The sequence below is a fragment of the Chrysemys picta genome, chromosome 6 (genome assembly GCF_011386835.1).
Source record: "Chrysemys picta bellii isolate R12L10 chromosome 6, ASM1138683v2, whole genome shotgun sequence".
Classification (NCBI taxonomy): domain Eukaryota; kingdom Metazoa; phylum Chordata; order Testudines; family Emydidae; genus Chrysemys; species Chrysemys picta.
This window is the reverse complement of record NC_088796.1, coordinates 1,390,604-1,407,607: the sequence shown is the minus strand read 5'-3', so window position 1 is coordinate 1,407,607 and position 17,004 is coordinate 1,390,604. Positions and strand designations below refer to the sequence as shown.

At 52.9% G+C, this 17,004-nt stretch overlaps 1 long non-coding RNA gene across 1 annotated transcript in view; it reads left to right on the top strand.

The window, feature by feature from the left end:
- LOC135984174 (uncharacterized) overlaps nt 1–17,004 on the top strand; it is a 29,295-nt gene that overhangs the window by 9,721 nt on the left and 2,570 nt on the right. Inside the window, exons 3-4 of the long non-coding RNA XR_010602070.1 lie at nt 9,819–9,936; nt 11,007–11,051. This is a non-coding gene — a long non-coding RNA (uncharacterized LOC135984174). The remainder of the gene's footprint in view (nt 1–9,818; nt 9,937–11,006; nt 11,052–17,004) is intronic.

The following is a 17,004-nucleotide window of genomic DNA, read 5'->3' as shown; positions in this document are numbered from 1 at the left end:
GTGGCGGGCACGCACACCTACTGTGGAATGGACATGAGCAACATCTCGAAGAACACCAGTTACAGAAGAGGTAACTGTCTTTTCTCATTTACCACCTATGTCTTTCACATTGATGTTGCACTCTTGAAACAGGAGGTTGAAATTGTTGCTAGAAGTACAGCCGATTGATTCTGACTACACTGCATTCTATATTAAAAATGTTCAGGAGACCAAATAACCAAACATAGCCAATGTATTGTCTTAAGACAAAACAGTACAATAGGAAAAGAAGGTGTGCATACCACTCTCTTTGGGAAGCTGTTTCTCACAGCACACAGTTCACCTTACCCAGGCGCACTCTGAAACACAACCTCCAAACTACCTATATTGATATCAGAGCTAAAAGCATTCTGCATGTCACCGAAGATTAAAATGTATCAGTCAGCTTTTTATCGTTTGTCTGCTCCCATTGTGTACCTTTCTGTCTCAGTGTTTTGGATACTAACATTCTTATCCCCTGCACTTCATTGTGTTTACACCCCAAAAACAGAATAACCCCCTGTGGTTTTAGTCTCCAGTGCCTTCCCATCCTCATGTTGACTTGGAATACAAATGTAGCTCCCTGTGACGGGGGTGAACACACCCCGCACTGGACAGGGAAGGGTTAACTCTTCACTGTAGCTAGAGGAAGCCACGTCCCACATCCCTACTGGGCATGCTCCAGGTGTAGCAGCAGTATAAGAGGGAGCAGCCTGGCTCAGTCTGGGACCTGCCCTGGAACCATTGGAGCCCTGGAGCACAGAAGCCAGAGGCCCCGAGACCCACATGGACACCCAGCTACCCAGGGCCGTCCTTAGGATTTATGGTGCCCTAGGTGGGATTATTATACTGGTGCCCCTGGGCCTGACTTGCTCTTAACAACACAAACATAAGCTTACAGTATTGGAAAACTTGCCACATGCATGTTATTAAACCCAGTTTAACTGAATTAAGCCCACTGTAATGCTGATGGACTAGCACTAAAGAAGTAGCGCTGTAGAAAAAATTCTGATTTGACAGAATGATGCAAATAATATAATTTTTTTAATTTGTCAACATTTTATTGGAAATTTATATGAAGAGGTATTGAAACAAGGATTTGTTTTTGATTAAAAGCAATCTTTCTGGCTTTTTTTGGCTGCAAAAGCAGTAATAATGTCATTGTATGACAAAGACAAAGTGATGTCTTGTTCGATTGCAGGAATAGCAAGACCAGTCAAGCATTCCTGACTCATTGTAGAATGGAGATAGTTTTTAATGAGCTTTAGTTTTGAGAAACTCCGTTCTCCTGATGCTACTGTTACAGGAATTGTCAGTCGAATACGAGTGGTGCTCTGTTGATATATGTCAACAAGTTTGCTGGTATGAATAAACTGTACAATGTCCATCACTGATTTTGCATGTGGCAACATTGGTGACAGTGTCCTCAATTCTTCGTCCAGTTCAAGTCCATTTAAATCAAAACTATCACCGTGCTTCAGGAGGCTCTCTAGGTTCTTGCGCTGTGACCTTGAGCTAGTGTGAAGACACCTCCCAAGGCGCTCCGCCCTGACTGAGACACGGTAGAGTTGGAAACCCGCGTCATTTTTACAAAGCCACTTTTTAGTTTTAAATGTATAGTGGGCATCAGTCTTAATGATAGTTACAACTCTATATCAACCTTCTACTGTAAATAGATCAATGGCATTATCCAGTTTAATAAGCTGGGTTTCCAAGCAGTGGGGAAATAGAACCCTAGTTTTACTCCTAGGTAAAGCACAAAGTGACCAAAATGAAGTCAGCACAGAATCATCTCCTCTAGATGAAGGTAGCACAGAAATGTTACACAAGTCCTATTGTGCCTCATTTTTGTTTGGAAAGACATTAGCAATAGCAGCACATTTTGAGCACTGCCAGAAATACAGGATAAATCACTGCCTCTAAAGTTCCATCAAAAACTGACATTTTCACAGCTCTAGCATGATCTGCTACACAGATTCTTCACAAGGAAGTGTCCCTGGCCTTTTTAACTCCTATTAACCATGTATTGACTTTATGAAAGTTGGACAAAACATTGTGAAAATGTAAGACATTGGCTGCCCAACCTCTGGGCTGGCAAAAGCTATACTGACTCACTGGGGAAAAAAGCAAGAGAATCTTAGTACAACATATGGTCACTCTATACCAGGGGTCGGCAACCTTTCAGAAGTGGTGTGCCAAGTTCACTGTCATTTAAGGTTTCCCATGCCAGTAATACATTTTAACATTTGTAGAAGGTCTCTCTCTATGTCTATATTATATAAATAAACTATTGTTGTATTTAAAGTAAAGAAGGTTTTTAAAATATTTAAGAAGCTTCATTTAAAATCAAATTAAAATGCAGATCTTATCAATTTAGTGTGATCCTTGCCTGGGATCCTTGACTGGGGTTCCAGCCACCAGCCCCGCTCAGCCCACTGCCGGTCTGGGATTCCATTCACTCAGCCGGCAGCAGGCTGAGCGGGCCGCTGGTGGGCTGAGCGGGACCGGCGGGGGGGCTGAGTGGCTCAGTCCGTTGCCAGTCTGGGGTGCTGGCAGCACTCAGCCTGCTGCTGCTCTGGGGTTCCAGCTGCCGGCCCCTTGCCAATCGGAGTCCCAGCCGCCGGCCCCGCTCAGCCTGCCGTCGGCCCCGCTCAGCCTGCCGCCGGCCCCACTCAGCCCCCCACTGGCCCCGCTCAGTCCGCTGCCGGCTGAGTGAATGGAACCCCAGGCCGGCAGCGGGTTGAGTGGCTCAGAGGGGGTCTCAGCCGCCGGCCTGCTCAGCCCGTTGCCAGCCTGGGGTTCCTTGGGGGTCCCCAGGCCAGCAGCAGGCGCTGAGTGGGGCCGGCGGCTGGGACCCCGGCTGGCAAAGGGGCAGCAGCCGGAACCCCAGAGCGGCGGTGAGCTGAGCCGCTCAGCCCGCCGCGCCATGCCATAAAAATCAGCTTGTGTGCCACCTTTGGCACGTGTGCCGTAGGTTGCCGACCCCTGCTCTGTACACTAGTAAGGGGATGAGCATATTACAGTGGTTGGAGGCTCTATTTAGCAGTAACAGGGCTATAGGAAAGTCAGGCAACATTTTTTGTTTCTCTGATGAAAACTGGCCCAGTCCCTGCCCCAAACCAAACTTGTCACAAATAATTGTCAACAACTTAATTTTCTGTTTTTGGCTAAGATATTGATTTAAAAAAAATATATTGAAATTGAATTCAGGGATTGTTAGCAAGCATTTTTGGCAAACAAAGTTGTTCAATGACAATCTAAATGGCAACACGGTACTGCTTTCATGCTTGGCTCACCCCCCCAGCCTGCTGGTCCAACAGCTGCAGTAGAGGAGGAGATCGGTGGAAAACTGCAGGACCCCAAAATCCACCTCTTGGGGTGCAGAGTGGCAACAGCAGCAGCAAACCCTCAGGTCCGATCACACGCCAATGGGCACCACCGCCAGCCCAACGGACCATGGTGAAGTTAGCCCAGCATCTGATCTCAGGGACGGGGCACCCACGGAGCCCCCGCAGCTCATCCTGCCCTGCGCAGCTCCCCCCGGATGAGATGGATTGCTGCCAGCCCGGGGGAGAGACGCGCTCCCCAGCTAGGCTGACCAGATCCAGATGTCCTGATTTTATAGGGCCAGTCCCGATATTTGGGGCTTTGTCTTATAGAGGCACCAATTACCCCCCCCCCACCTAGGGTGACCAGACAGCAAGTGTGAAAAATCAGGACAGGGGGTGGGGGTGGGGGGGGTAATAGGAGCCTATATAAGAAAAAGACCCCAAAATCGGGACTGTCCCTATAAAAGTGGGACATCTGCTCACCCTATCCCAACCCCCCGTCCTGATTTTTCACACATGCTATCTGGCTATCCCCAGCCCAGCCACGCGTGACCCCTCCAATCCTGGCTGGCTGCCGAGGAAGTGAGTTACTTTCACTTTCATTCCTCAGCAGGCAGCCAGCCAGCCTTCCCCCTGCCCCCCAACCCCTCACCCAACCCAGCCCTGCCGGAGGGGAGGGGAGAGAGAGCAGGGTGCTCCTTGGGGGGGGGGAGAAAAGGGGAGTGCTCCGTGGGGTGTGCGGGGGAGAAGAATGGACGTTATGGGGGACAACCAGGGGCGGCTCCAGGCACCAGCGCAGCAAGCGCCTGCCTGGGGTGCTGTCTGCCGGTCGCCCTGAGGGCGGCAGTCAGGCTGCCTTCGGCAGCATGCCTGCGGGAGGTCCCCCGGTCCCGAGAGGCGCCCCTGCTCTAACACACCCCAAATCCTCTGTCCAGCACCTCCCAAATACCATCTCCCAGTACACACACACCCCTCCAGCACCCCAAAATAACCCCTCGAGCTCCCCCCTCCCCCCGCAGCAGTGTCCTCTATTACGGAACTTGAAATACAGGTGGGGTCACCCTAGATACAGTTGAATTTGAAAGGCAGGTGTTTCTGTTCTACCTCATGGAGTGACCGCAATGGGGCCAGGCTCTGGAAGTCTCAATGAGCTACAATCCCAGCTGGGTCCCCAGAGAGAGTTCCAGAAGGGCGGGGTGATTCTCTGCACAGCCTGGGCAGAGGCAGCGTTGCCCTTTTCTCTCCCCTCATTCCGAAGGCTTGGCCCAGATCCATGACACAAGGTTATGTGAGCTGGGTACATGCTGGGAAAAGCCCTGAGTGGGGGGACTCAGGCTGGTGCAGAGAGGGGAGCAGAGCCCGGAGGCCTCCAGCCTGGCTCTCTCTCTCCTTCCCCTCTCCACCTACTACCTTGTGTACCCCGCTGCGGCTGGGCTGAATCTCGCCCCAGGGGGCCCAGCCGAGGGACACCCCGTCTCTCTCTCGCTCTCCCGGGGGTCTCTCTCAGAGTCAGGGTCACCGTCCACTGACAGAAGAGGTGCCTGGCGGTTGCGGGGAGTCTCACTTGCTCAAGTGGAGATGACTCCGTCCAAGGCAGAGTGGCGCCTGCCGACATTCCCCGCTCCGGCGGGGTCTGTCCACCAGCTACCTCGTCCCTGGAGCGCAGGTCTCCCTCTGCCCCACACGGAGGGAGCCCTCATTGCTCAGTGTATAACAGGGGGGTCACTTAGCCTCCTGTACAACACGAGCAAGAGCCTTGTGTCCAGCAAGTATAAATGGGAGAGGTTCCCCCCGGGCTTTGTCTGTGGGTCCGGAAGCCCGGGAGGGCGCCGCCCCTCACTCCCAGGCTGGGGTGGCCGCATGGCCGGAGTGAGACTGCTGTCTAGCCCTGTCCACACGGGGGACAGAGAGGGGGACACGGGGGCACACATCAGAGCTCCTCACCTATGATATAGGAGCACAAGCCCCATGGACTCTCGCCCTCGGTTTTACAATTGTACTTCTTTTTTCTTTCTTTTTGTGTGTGTGTTTTTTCTTAATAGTTATATTTTTACCTTTTTAACATATTTTACTTGTATTTCCTTTTTTATTTTATTGTTGTTTATATATATATATATATTACGTTTCTTTTAATTTTATTTCCCTTTTTATGGTTTGTATGTATTTTACATTTCTTTTATTTTTCAGTTTTTATTATTTTACTTTTTTTAAGTCTGCTAATATTTTTGTATTTTATTCATTATTACCATTTTAAATTTATTTTGCACTTTTTATAAATGTATTATTTTTTCTATTTTTTATTCTATTTTATGTGAATCGTATTCTGTTGTCCAATCATTTGGGCTCCTATCTTCTCTCACTCCAGTGAGGATCTTCAGCCTCTCACCCCATCATGGTAGTCATGCGCCGCCCCAGCCAAGTCTCTTTGTCCCCTGACTCCAGCCAGACCCTCCACCACCACCATTCCCGCCCATGGTGCTGAAGTGCGCACCCCCTGGCTTGAAGTGGTTTCCATCCTATGTTTACAGATTGGGTCACTGACTCTCAGCACCCAACTATAAAAATTGTTCCAGCACCTCTGATCCAGCCTGGTCCCTTGTCCCAGGAGTCAGCTGACTGGTGTGGGGGCCAAAGGGCTGAGCTGGGTTTTACAGTTCACTCAACATAACCAAAAAAGCATGTGTAAGCCTCTGTGAAAAAGTGGTAGCCTAAGGGAAGTTAGGCACCAACTTCTTTTAGAGCATAAAGTGCTATAGAAAGTTAACAGTACTCCTATGTTTTACCCCACCCATAAAACTTTGGCTGTTTTATCAAAATGTAAATTAATGTGATCATTTAACATAACTTGCTTAAATCCAAGGAATGAGGTTAGTCCATATAAGGGACAAATTGTCAAGGCCCCAGGGCTCACATAAGTCAGGGATGGGCATTGTTTTAAGAACATGAATAGAATAGAATCTGACTCCTGGTTAGGAAGAAAACAATTCAGTGATAGAGTGGGGATACACAACTGGATACACAACTGCAGTTATTGCTGTAGCTCCATAAGCAGGCTGAACTGACTTATTCCCTGCCCTCCATCTCTTCTCTTCCCCCCCCCCCCCCAGTAGATGCATAGGGAATCTCCTAGCATGGGCCACCTAATTCGTCTCTCCTTTCCTGGACTAATCCATGACCTCAAAGGAATAATTGTGATCTTATTACCTCTTACACTAGCCACCAAGAAGGCACACTGGATGCACAAGCCTAAGCACAAATATTCCCTTTGAGTAAAGCAAGTGGGTTTAAATATCTTTTAAAAAACAGCTCTGACAAATGCTGCATTTAATAAATCCCTTTGCAGCTCAATTCCATCAGCCAGGGAAAAGTGGTTTTACTGAACAGCCATTATGGATAAAAGCAAGGGGAACAAAGGAAATGGCACTGCAGAATTGTGAAGGAGTGGGGAAGCATGACAGCTGTAGCTACAGAATAAGTGGGAAACAGGGCCGGCTCCAGGCACCAGCTAAAGAAGCAGGTTCTTGAGGCTGCCAATACCAAAGGGCGGCACTCCAGCCGCTATCGGGGCGGCACGTCTGGGTCTGCAGCGCAGTAATTCGGTGGCGGGTCCCTCAGTCCCTCTCGGAGCGAAGGACCTGCCACCCAATTGCCACCGAAGAGTGGAATGGCGCAATCGTGCGGCCGCGGCTTTTTTTTTTTTTTTTTTTTTTTTTTTTTTGCCGCTTGGGGCGGCAGAAACCTGGAGCCGGCCCTGGGGACAACAAAGGATACTGGTGCCAGAGCTGCCGAGCCTGCCTCACCTCACGCCGGGGGAAAGAGTCACACTCCCAGGTGAGTTCCTTCCCCCACCCCTCCCCTTCCCTTCCCAGAGACCCCAGCAGCCAATCCCCTCCCTCAGACTGTGCTGCATTCGGCTCTCTAGGACCCAGCAGCCCTGCTGTTAAATGCTCCACTGCTTCCCCTCTGTCCGGGCTCCGGGCAGAGCGGTGCCCCCAGGTAGCGTGGTGCCCTAGGCGGCTGCCTGTTCTGCCTATGGCTAAGGACGGCCCTGCAGCTACCTGTGGACCCCCCAGGAAGGTCTGAGCTACAGGGGGTGGCACCGGCTAAAGAACCAAGAGACCCCGCAGACGCGCACAGGTCACAGACTGGAGTGACAAGGTAGGAAGTAGCCCCCGGGGGACACAAGCCATTGTCCCGAGGCCGGTCAGTGTGCTGCGGACAGATCCGCACTGACCCAGTGGCAGACAGACTTGCCACTGCAAGGGACCTGGGCTGGGACCCAGTGGAGCAGGGAGGGCCCAGGTCCCCCAACCTGGCTGCCTCCCCGCCCCAAGTGGTCCCCTCCCCAAGCAGCCACTTGACTATACAGCCCCGCTCGGAGGGCAACTCTAGTGACTCCGGCTACTAGGCCATACAGCCCCACCCAGAGGGCTACCCTATTGGCTCTGGCCGCTAGGCCATATAGCCCTGCCCGGAGGGCGACTTCAGTGACTTCAGCCACTAGGCCATACAGCAGCGCCCAGAGGGGTATCTCCATCGACTGGCCGCTAGACCTCGCTACCAGCAAACCCAGAGCATCATTAATGACTCTGACCGCTAGGCCTTACTGCCTTGTAGATCCAGGGTATCTCTATTGACTTTGGCCGTTGGGCCTTACTGCCCTACAAACCCCGGGGTACCCCATAGACTCTGGCCGCTAGGCCCTACTGCCCAGCAGAGAAGGGCAACCCCCCAGATGTGGGTCACGTGACCCTATTGCCCTGTGGAGCAAAGCGATTCCATAGACTCCGGCCATTGGGCCTTAAAGTACTGCGGATCAGGGCACCTCTGTGGACTCCTGCCCTTAGGTCTCACGGCCTCAAGATACAGGGAGTTTGAAGGACTGGGTGAACTCACCCCGCACTGGACGGGGTCTCCCCACCCCAGCACACTCCCATCGTGTCTGGCTTACAATTAACATCAGGGACAGGGGAAGAGACATGCTTTGTCTGCTTGGTTACGTAGTTTAAAGCATTTTTTGCAGGTACCCATAACTCCGTACCCACCATCTGTTCTTACTTCTCACAGTGCCGACGGTGACCAGTGTGTCACTGGCTTGCAGTTGTTACCTTACAAGACACTATTTATGGACAAATACCACGACAGCAGCATGTTAGGGGTAGTGAGTTTGTCAGGCCTGCCAGGAGTTGCTGACAAGAGTCGTGAACCCTTTGCCAGCCGGCATCGATGGGCCTCTGTGACTCAGGTCTCAGCACTATTGTACCCACAGCTAAAGTGCAAGGCGTGGTCAGACTCCCAGCACCTGTGTGTCTGACCTGCCTCACTGATACCCCGTGACGGTGGTGGCCCCTTGCAGTAAGTACACGTTTCGTCAGGTCACTGGTGTGGGACAGCATCTGGTTTGGACTCATCTGGCTTTTCCTTTGGCGGGCCCTGAGTCTCCAAGTGTTTTTCTGTGTCAGATCTCCTCTCCGCACGCTGCACTGGTTTTCACTGTCATTTCACTGGCAAAAAGCATATTCAGTGAGTGTCTCCCACTTCCTTTTTAATTAGCCTGCAAAGTGCATTCGACAAGTGTGCACCATGCGCAGCCGTTCCGTTTCCAGTGATGAAATCCCTCCGGCAGCGTCAGGGTCACTGAACGAAGCTGAAGAAAAGCACGGTGTCTTCGCGGGGACACGAAGCTCGGTGACATTGCACGGACACGGACCTGTGCCATGTGCACGAGCTTTGCTGCAAGGGGCAGGTGGGGGAGGGGCTAGCCATAGCAAACACGGTGGCTATGGCAATGGAAGGTAAGGCCAGGTCAGAACATTAAGGCTGCACTAGGCAAGGTCTGTCGGTGTGTTTGCAGGTTTGCTGTGGTAAAATAATGACCCTTTGAAGCTTTTCTGCCTACCTCTGGGCAGTCCCCCCTCCGCCCCCGGGGCCTCTGTGCCCCCCCCCCCCCATGGCCTCCAATGCTTCCCCCCAGGGATTGCAACCTACAGGCTGGAAAATGCTGGCACTGCCTTTGTTCCAGCTCATGGGAATCCCCTTGGGAGGAGCTGGGGGATCTGCCTGGAGGGGCCTCTGGCTGCAGAGGAAATCCCAGCCCAGCGGATGCTGTTTGCCTTCAGCAGAAGAGAGACTTTCATTCGTTAGTGAGGAGAAATACTCGCACACTCATTTGAGAGGTGTACGGAAGCCAGTAGCAGCCGTTGGTGTCTATAGGCAGGCGTGTGGGTCCCCAAAGCGCTCCCCTGATAACAATACGTCTCTGGTTATAATTTCTTATGTAACAGGCGGCTGCCTCCCTCCTTCCTTTGGTCCCCAGCCCCTCTGGTTCTCTCTGGCGTTTGATGAGGTGATTTAGAGTCTTATCCGCCGTTCTGTGCAGGGTTTCACCTGCTCTTTCTGAAACGTCCATTTGTCACTTGCCAGTAGCCCCAGCTGTCCTAATGCCGCTCTTGTGTTCTTTCTCTTTTATAGCCTCATGCAGGCTGACGCTCCAGGCCAAAGGTGAAGATTTCTGTCATAGACCCTCCAGACTGCGATGTGTTCGCTCTCCCCCCTTCCTTTCTTGGAACAGCCGAGGAGGAACACACAGGTACTGGGCGAATGCGTTGAGATCAACGTCCTAGCCCGCAAAAAGTGGTGTATAAACTGCTAATCGCCCCCCGGGAGAGCAAGGACAACAGCTGCCTGCTTCATAATATTTTAAAAAATAGATTCCTTATTTTATATGTTTCAGAGTAGCAGCCGTGTTAGTCTGTATCCGCAAAAAGAACAGGAGTACTTGTGGCACTTCTGTTAGTCTCTAAGGTGCCACAAGTACTCCTGTTCTTTTTGCTTATTTTATATGACTGATAAAACTAACCTGAACATTAACTAATCGACACCGGTCAGCCCGGGTGGTTACACCTGAATTCTGGGGGGTGTTGTCACTGTGCCACAGTTGTTCTCAGGCCTTTGGCCGTGACCTCTCTCAGGGTGGGAACCTCTCCCTGCCGACCAGAGGGGCAGGGCTGCAGCCCCCTGCGAAGCACTGTGCTTATCCCAGCAGGTCTAAGGTTAGGTCAGCACCTGCAATTCTGCTCTCCCTTGGGGCCGGTGACCAGCCAGCTGTCACAGAGCACAATGCATTGATTTAGAACCCAAGCCTTACAGAGACAGCCGGTAATACGACAGTATGTCTGCACCCCTGCCAGACTGACCAGGTTCTATCCATCCTGGGAGGTGTGTGCACAGACTTGTCAGTTCTTTGTGCCAGGGTGAGGCTGACCCTGAGTCAGATCAGGGTGACTCTTTATACAGTTTATGGGGCCGTTGTCTCCCAGGCCTCCTGAGCTAGGTAAAACCATGATGCCATTTCCCCAGGGGGTGACACTTCAATGGGCTGGGTATCTGCCTGGCTCCCAGGGGGACTTTGCACTGATTGCCCCCAGAGGTTCCAGATTTCACAGGAAGCCCACCAGTGAGCCAGGGACGCGGATACCTACCCTGCTTACTGCTCCAATAGCCTATGAATTTCCTGCGTGCCCATAGCGCCTGGCATCATGGGGGAAATGTCCAGGCTTCCAGCTGCTGTATTGGCCTGCGCATAGTGGGATCGTTGATGTATTTGTTCATTGTGGTGGCTGTTACTGCACGTGACTCGGTCTCTCCTTGTCCCCGCAGTGAGTTCCTGGCATGGATATTGTTCTCAGTTGGCAGGAGCCTGAGGTATTGACTTTCTCCCTGCCCCCTCCCCCTGCCACCCAGCCCTTTCTTCTAATTGCGACAAAAATAAAAAGCTTTCAGAACTGAGCTGCTGTCAGTGCTCGCTAATGGGAGCCCTTCTGGGAGAGAAGCAGTGTGAGAACAGAAGCCTCTGATGCCAAAGATTTTATTTCACTATAGCCTGGTAAGGAGGAATGACAGGCCGGGGTTCTGTGGAGCCCTCGGTTCCCATTCTGTTTCTAGTAATGACTCACGGTGTGACCTTGGGTGAATCATTAGCATTCTGTGCCTCAGTTTCCCCCGTTGTAGAATATGTATGTATCTCACCGAGGATTTAACCTGGGAACTGCCATAGCGGGTCAGACAGCTGCCCAGCATCCTGTCTCTGACAGTGGCCTGCATGAGATGGTGTAAGAGCCCCACAGAAGGCAGATTATGGTGTAATCTTCCCTACGTAACTCTCATCTTGTGCTCTAATGGAGATTGGCTTAAATCCTTCACTGACATTAATTATAACAACTCTGGAATATTGATAATAGCCTTATAAATGGCTAAGCCCTTTTTGAATCTTGTTAAGTTTTTGGCCTCAACGGCTTCCTGTGGCAATGAGTTCCACAGCTCCACTACATGTGTGTAAAAGTATTTCCTTTTACTGGTGATATGAGACAGGGGAACACCACCGTTAACTCTGGTACAGATTTGTATCGTGTCCCCTCGTTCCTGAGGTAATAAACCCAGTCCGTTCAGTCTCTGTTCATCGGAGAGTTTTTCCAGGCTTTTGATCTTTCTTGTTGCTTGTCCCTCAGCCCCCTTCCAGTCCTGAAATATCCTTTTTGAGGAGGGGGTGTGCTGTGTGCTGCACAGTTTTCCAGGGGAGTTTGCCCCACTGATTTATATAAAAGCATTAGAGTATTTTAGATATCGTTCTCCATCTCATTCCTTATTCATCCTAACATCATGTTAGCTTTGAGCACAGCCGTGCAGTGAGCAGAGGTCTCCATTGAACTGTCTACAGCAGGGGTCGGCACCTCTGTCACGCGGCTCGCCAGGGTAAGCACCCTGGCGGGCCGGGTCAGTTTATTTACGTGCTGACGTGGCAGGTTCGGCCGATCGCAGCCCCCACTGGCCGCGGTTCGCTGTCCCGGGCCAATGGGGGTGGCGGGCAGTGGCGCAGGCCGAGGGATGTGCTGGCCGCGGCTTCCCGCCACCCCCATTGGCCTGGGACGGTGAACCGCGGCTAGTGGGGGTCGCGATCAGCCGAACCTGCCGCGTCAGCAGGTACATAAACTGCCCCGGCCCGCCAGGGTGCTTACCCTGGCGAGCCGCGTGCCAGAGGTTGCTGACCCCTGGTCTACAATGACGTCAAGGTCTCGTTCCTGGATCGATACAGCTCATCTAGAACCCTGTCAGGTGTAAGAGTAGTTTAAATTTTTCTCTTCATGAGCGTTGAGACCCCTTAGTGCAGCAATCTGGTGAGAGTGTCTGTGTAGCTTGAAGGCGTCAGGGGTGATGTCCCGGCACTTTGTGGACTACAAATGACACCCCAAGAGTAGTAAAACCTGGTGGTTGCGATTCTCGAGACACTACACTTGGTCAGAGCTGAGACTTGCGCCTGCCAGCCGAGCCAACCACCCGTCACCATCCACCCCAGAGCCCGAACTGGGAACAAAAGCCTGGCAGCGCAGGCTAGAGTGGGCGTTTTCACGCAGCCGTACGCACGCGGCGCTTGCAAACATTTAAGAAATGTGCCTAGCTGAAGCTTGTACACTGCTAAGCCCTAAAACATTAGCATTGAAACTGCTGACACTGGCCACCTGTCTTTTAGAGGAGCAGACGCCTGCCAGCTGAGGTTAACAGCCAGAGAAGGGGATTATGTATCTCTTGGGGGATGACTGAATACCCTCAACTAAACTAAAAAGCACTTCAGAGTCAAAACCACGGCCAAGGCTTTTAATCATTTATAAACATGATGCTGGACTTGGAGAAAAAGGTTCTCTGACAACCCAGGTTTGGAAAAGATAAGGAAGCGTTTCTATTAAAGGGGCCAGTGAACCCCATAACTCCCCTATTCCAAGAAAACCGAAAGGTTACGGACTCATTTAGGCTGGTGCATGATACACACATACTGAACTGCGACATGGAACTAAACCGATGAAAAATTGCTGAATGGTAAAAATAAGGGTTTGTTAGTTTACTAGGTTATAATTATGGACAGTGTATGAGTTTGGCAGGGGTAATACTTATGCCAGCGTCTTGGCCTAGCTTTTGCCTGACATGAGTGTTGTCTCCCCGATCTCTTTCTTTTATGTAGGCTTGTTTAGATAACGCTTACAGCTCACAGGACAAAGGTGACTTTGTTATTGCGTGGGAGGACTGAGATAGGAGGAAGTTAATCAATATAATAAAATACACAAAATGTTATGCTAAAAGTCCCTATGTTGGGAAAAGGAGGGATCAGGTGACATGAAGACATAATGGCATGAAAATAGCGTAGTCAGCAAAAGTTGTGCACATTGACACGTGCGCGTGTGTATTGTACAGGTTACATGAGATACAATGCTTAATGCTGATTGGAGGAAAGCTAATAAATTTGTAATGTGAAAAGGTATAAGAAACCAACTGAATAAGGGCCCAAGTCGGAGAAATACCAGCTCAGAAACTGACGAAACGAGACTGAAGGAGCAGAGACTGAGACAACCATGGAGTGCAGGAGAGCTCCTCGGTACCCAGAGCTTGGTAACGTGGGTCCCTACTTGTTCCGCCTTATCTGCTTATTCTCTATCATAAATAGATGATCAGAAGATTGTCCCATCCACCAACGGACGGTGGTCCAATAAAAGATATGACCTCGCCTGTCACGGAGTATTGGGGAACTCAGGGCCCTGCACCCCCGGCTTCCTGCGATTCACCATGACTCTCAGCCAGCCAGTAAAGCAGAAGGTTTATTTGGATGACAGGAACACAGTCCAAGACAGGTCTTGCAGGCACAGACAACAGGGCCCCCCTCAGTTAGGTCCAGCTTGGGGTCCCAGGGCATCCCAGCCCCCCCCTTTGGGGGGTCAGAGCCATCTCTGCCTCCCAGCCATCTCTCCAGCCTCCTTCCAGCCTGCTTCCAGCACTCTGCCTTCAGCGACCCCTCCCACAGCCTTTGTTCAGTTTCCCGGGCCCCGGAGTCATCTGACCTCCAACCCCCTCCTGGGTTCTCATGTTACAAGCTCAGGTATGTTCCCTTGGGCCGGCTCCCATCCCCCGATGCAGACCATCCTAGTCACACTCCCCTGTCAGCATTCACACACCCCAGCAAGAACAGTCCCAGTTCGTCACATCTCTCCCCCCTTCGAGACCGAACTGAGCAGGGTCACTTTAGCCAGTGACCCGGGGAAGTTCGAACCTACCCCCGTTCCCATGGATGCCCCCGCATCCCTCCAGTTCCTTGGTGAGAATTACACCAGGCCCCTTCCGTTCCACGCCCCCCCTTAGGTCGGGGGTGCTTGATGGCACTCGCAGTTCGCATGTGGGAAGGTTTATGCGGCCTGTGCCCTTTTCCCACCCCCATACCTCTGGGGTTCCAACTGGGCTGTGGCCTTCTCCCAGCGCTCCAGTCTGGAGGTCTGTGCTTTGGGCTCTCTTGGTTTAGAGCCGCCCTTTTAACCTTGGCCACCCTCTGGAAAGGATCCTTTATGCTGGGCAAGGGTCCTAAAGCTCTTTTCCCCTTGTCCCAGGCCTTCCTCCCCCTCTGACAGGGGTCACAGGATCCGCAGTACTGTCGGACAGTAACAAAGACCCCAGGCCAGTAAAAGCTCCGTAGCAGCCTCTGCTGGGTACGCCAGGTTCCCTGGTGCCCTGAGAGGGGAATGTCATGGGCCTGGCACAGCAGCTGGCGGCGATACTTCTGGGGTACCACCAGCTGCCTCCTGATCCCCCCTGACTCCATTTTCCCTGGGGGAGCCCATTCTCGGTACAGGAACCCCTTCTCCCACAGGAACCTTTTCCGGCCACCTCGTTCCATGGTCTGTACCGCATTGAGGTCGGCCAGGTCCCTTATCTTCCGCAAGGAGGGGTCTCTCTGTAACTCGGCCTGGAACTCAGCAGCTGGGACAGGGATGGCCACCTGCTCTTTCTCGCCCGCTGGGTCCGAAGCTGCAGCCTCCCTGAGCCGCGTCCCTGGGCGTTCCCTCCCCACCAGGTTAGGGTCCTGCGCCTCAGGCAAGGCACCCCCCCCAAGGCCAGGGCGCAGGGCCCCTCGCCGGCTCTGACTGCGGGTCACAACCAGTGCCTTTTGGGGGTTGCTTGGCCAGTTCTCCAGGTCCCCCCCCATCAATACCTCAGTGGGCAGATACGGGTGTACCCCCACATCCTTGGGGCCCTCCTTGGCCCCCCACTTCAGGTGTACCCTTGCCACGGGCACTTTGACTGGTGTTCCGCCCACCCCCCTCAGGGTCAGGTAGGAGTTGGGCACCACCTGATCTGGGGCCACCACCTCGGGCCGGGCCAGCGTCACCTCTGCGCCCGTATCCCAGTATCCATTGACCTTCCTCCCATCCACCTCCAGGGGAACAAGGTACTCTCTCCGGAGGGACAGCCCCGCGCCCACCGTATAAACCAAAAACCCTGAGTCTGGGGCATCCAGCCCCCTAGAGGAGCTGGCCTGGGGCCCTTCTCTCTCTTGAGCAGTTGATAAGCTGCCAGCCCCCCTTGCGTGAGAAGCCTGCCCCTCGTCCGTCTGGGCCTCTACCAAGTTAACCCTATGCGGGTTCGGTCTGCTCAGTCTGTCCTTGAGCTTGGGGCACTGGGCCCGAACGTGGCCTCTTCGGCCGCAGTAATAGCAGCTCATGTCCTGTGGGTCCCCTCGAGCCGGTCGGTTGTCCCTGACGCTGGGCATTCCCCGTGGGAGGGGATTCCCCATATTCCCTCTTTGGGAGGTCCCAGGGTGACTCTCTCTCTGCATCACGGCGGGCCTGTTCCTTTGGGGCTCCTCCCTGCCACCCCCTGACCGGCTCTTTACAAACTCATCAGCCAGCTGCCCGGCGTGTCGCGGGTTCTCTGGCTTTCTGTCCACCAACCACAGCCTCAGGTCGGATGGGCACCGCTCATACAGTTGCTCCAGTACCAGCAGTTTAATCAGGTCCTCCTTCGTCTGGGCCCCACCAGCCCACTTGCTGGCGTATCTTTCCATGCGGACGGCTAGTTGCAGATATGAGATCTCAGGGGTTTTATCTTGACTCCGGAACCTTCCCCGGTACATCTCAGGAGTCAGCCCAAACTCACGTAGCAGGGCCTTTTTGAATAGTTCGTAGTCCCCTTTCTCTGCCTCTCCCAGTTGGCGGTACAATGCCACGGATTTGGGGTCCAGTAAGGGGGTAAGGACCCGGAGTCTGTCCGCGGGATCCACCCGGTGCAGCTCGCAGGCCGTCTCAAAGGCCTCCAGGAAGTCATCCATGTCCTCCCCCTCCTTGTATGGGGCCATGATGCACTTATCAAAGCCCCGTGCAGTCCTGGGTCCCCCCTCACTCACCGCAGCCGGGGGTTCGCTGCCCTTCAATCTCGCCAGTTCCAGTTCATGCTGACGCTGTCTCTCTTTCTCCTGTCTCTGTCTCTCATTCTCCTCCCGTTCACGCTGATGCTGTCTCTCATTCTCCTCCCGTTCATGCTGTCTCTGTCTCTCTTCACGCTGATGCTGTCTCTCTTTCTCCTCCCGTTCACGCTGATGCTGTCTCTCTTTCTCCTCCCGTTCATGCTGTCTCTGTCGTTCACGATCCTCCAGCTCTCTCAGTTTTAGCTCTTTCTCCCATTCCAGCCAATTCCGCTCCCCGGATGCCGAACGTCGCCGGGAGGATCCTCTGCTGGCCGGCGGGCTTCGCCGGGGGGACCCCCTGCTGGCCGGGGGGGTCACGGCGCCTTCGGTATTTGCTGGGCTCCTCCCCACCCTTCCCCTAGGCATAGGAAGGAGGGGTCT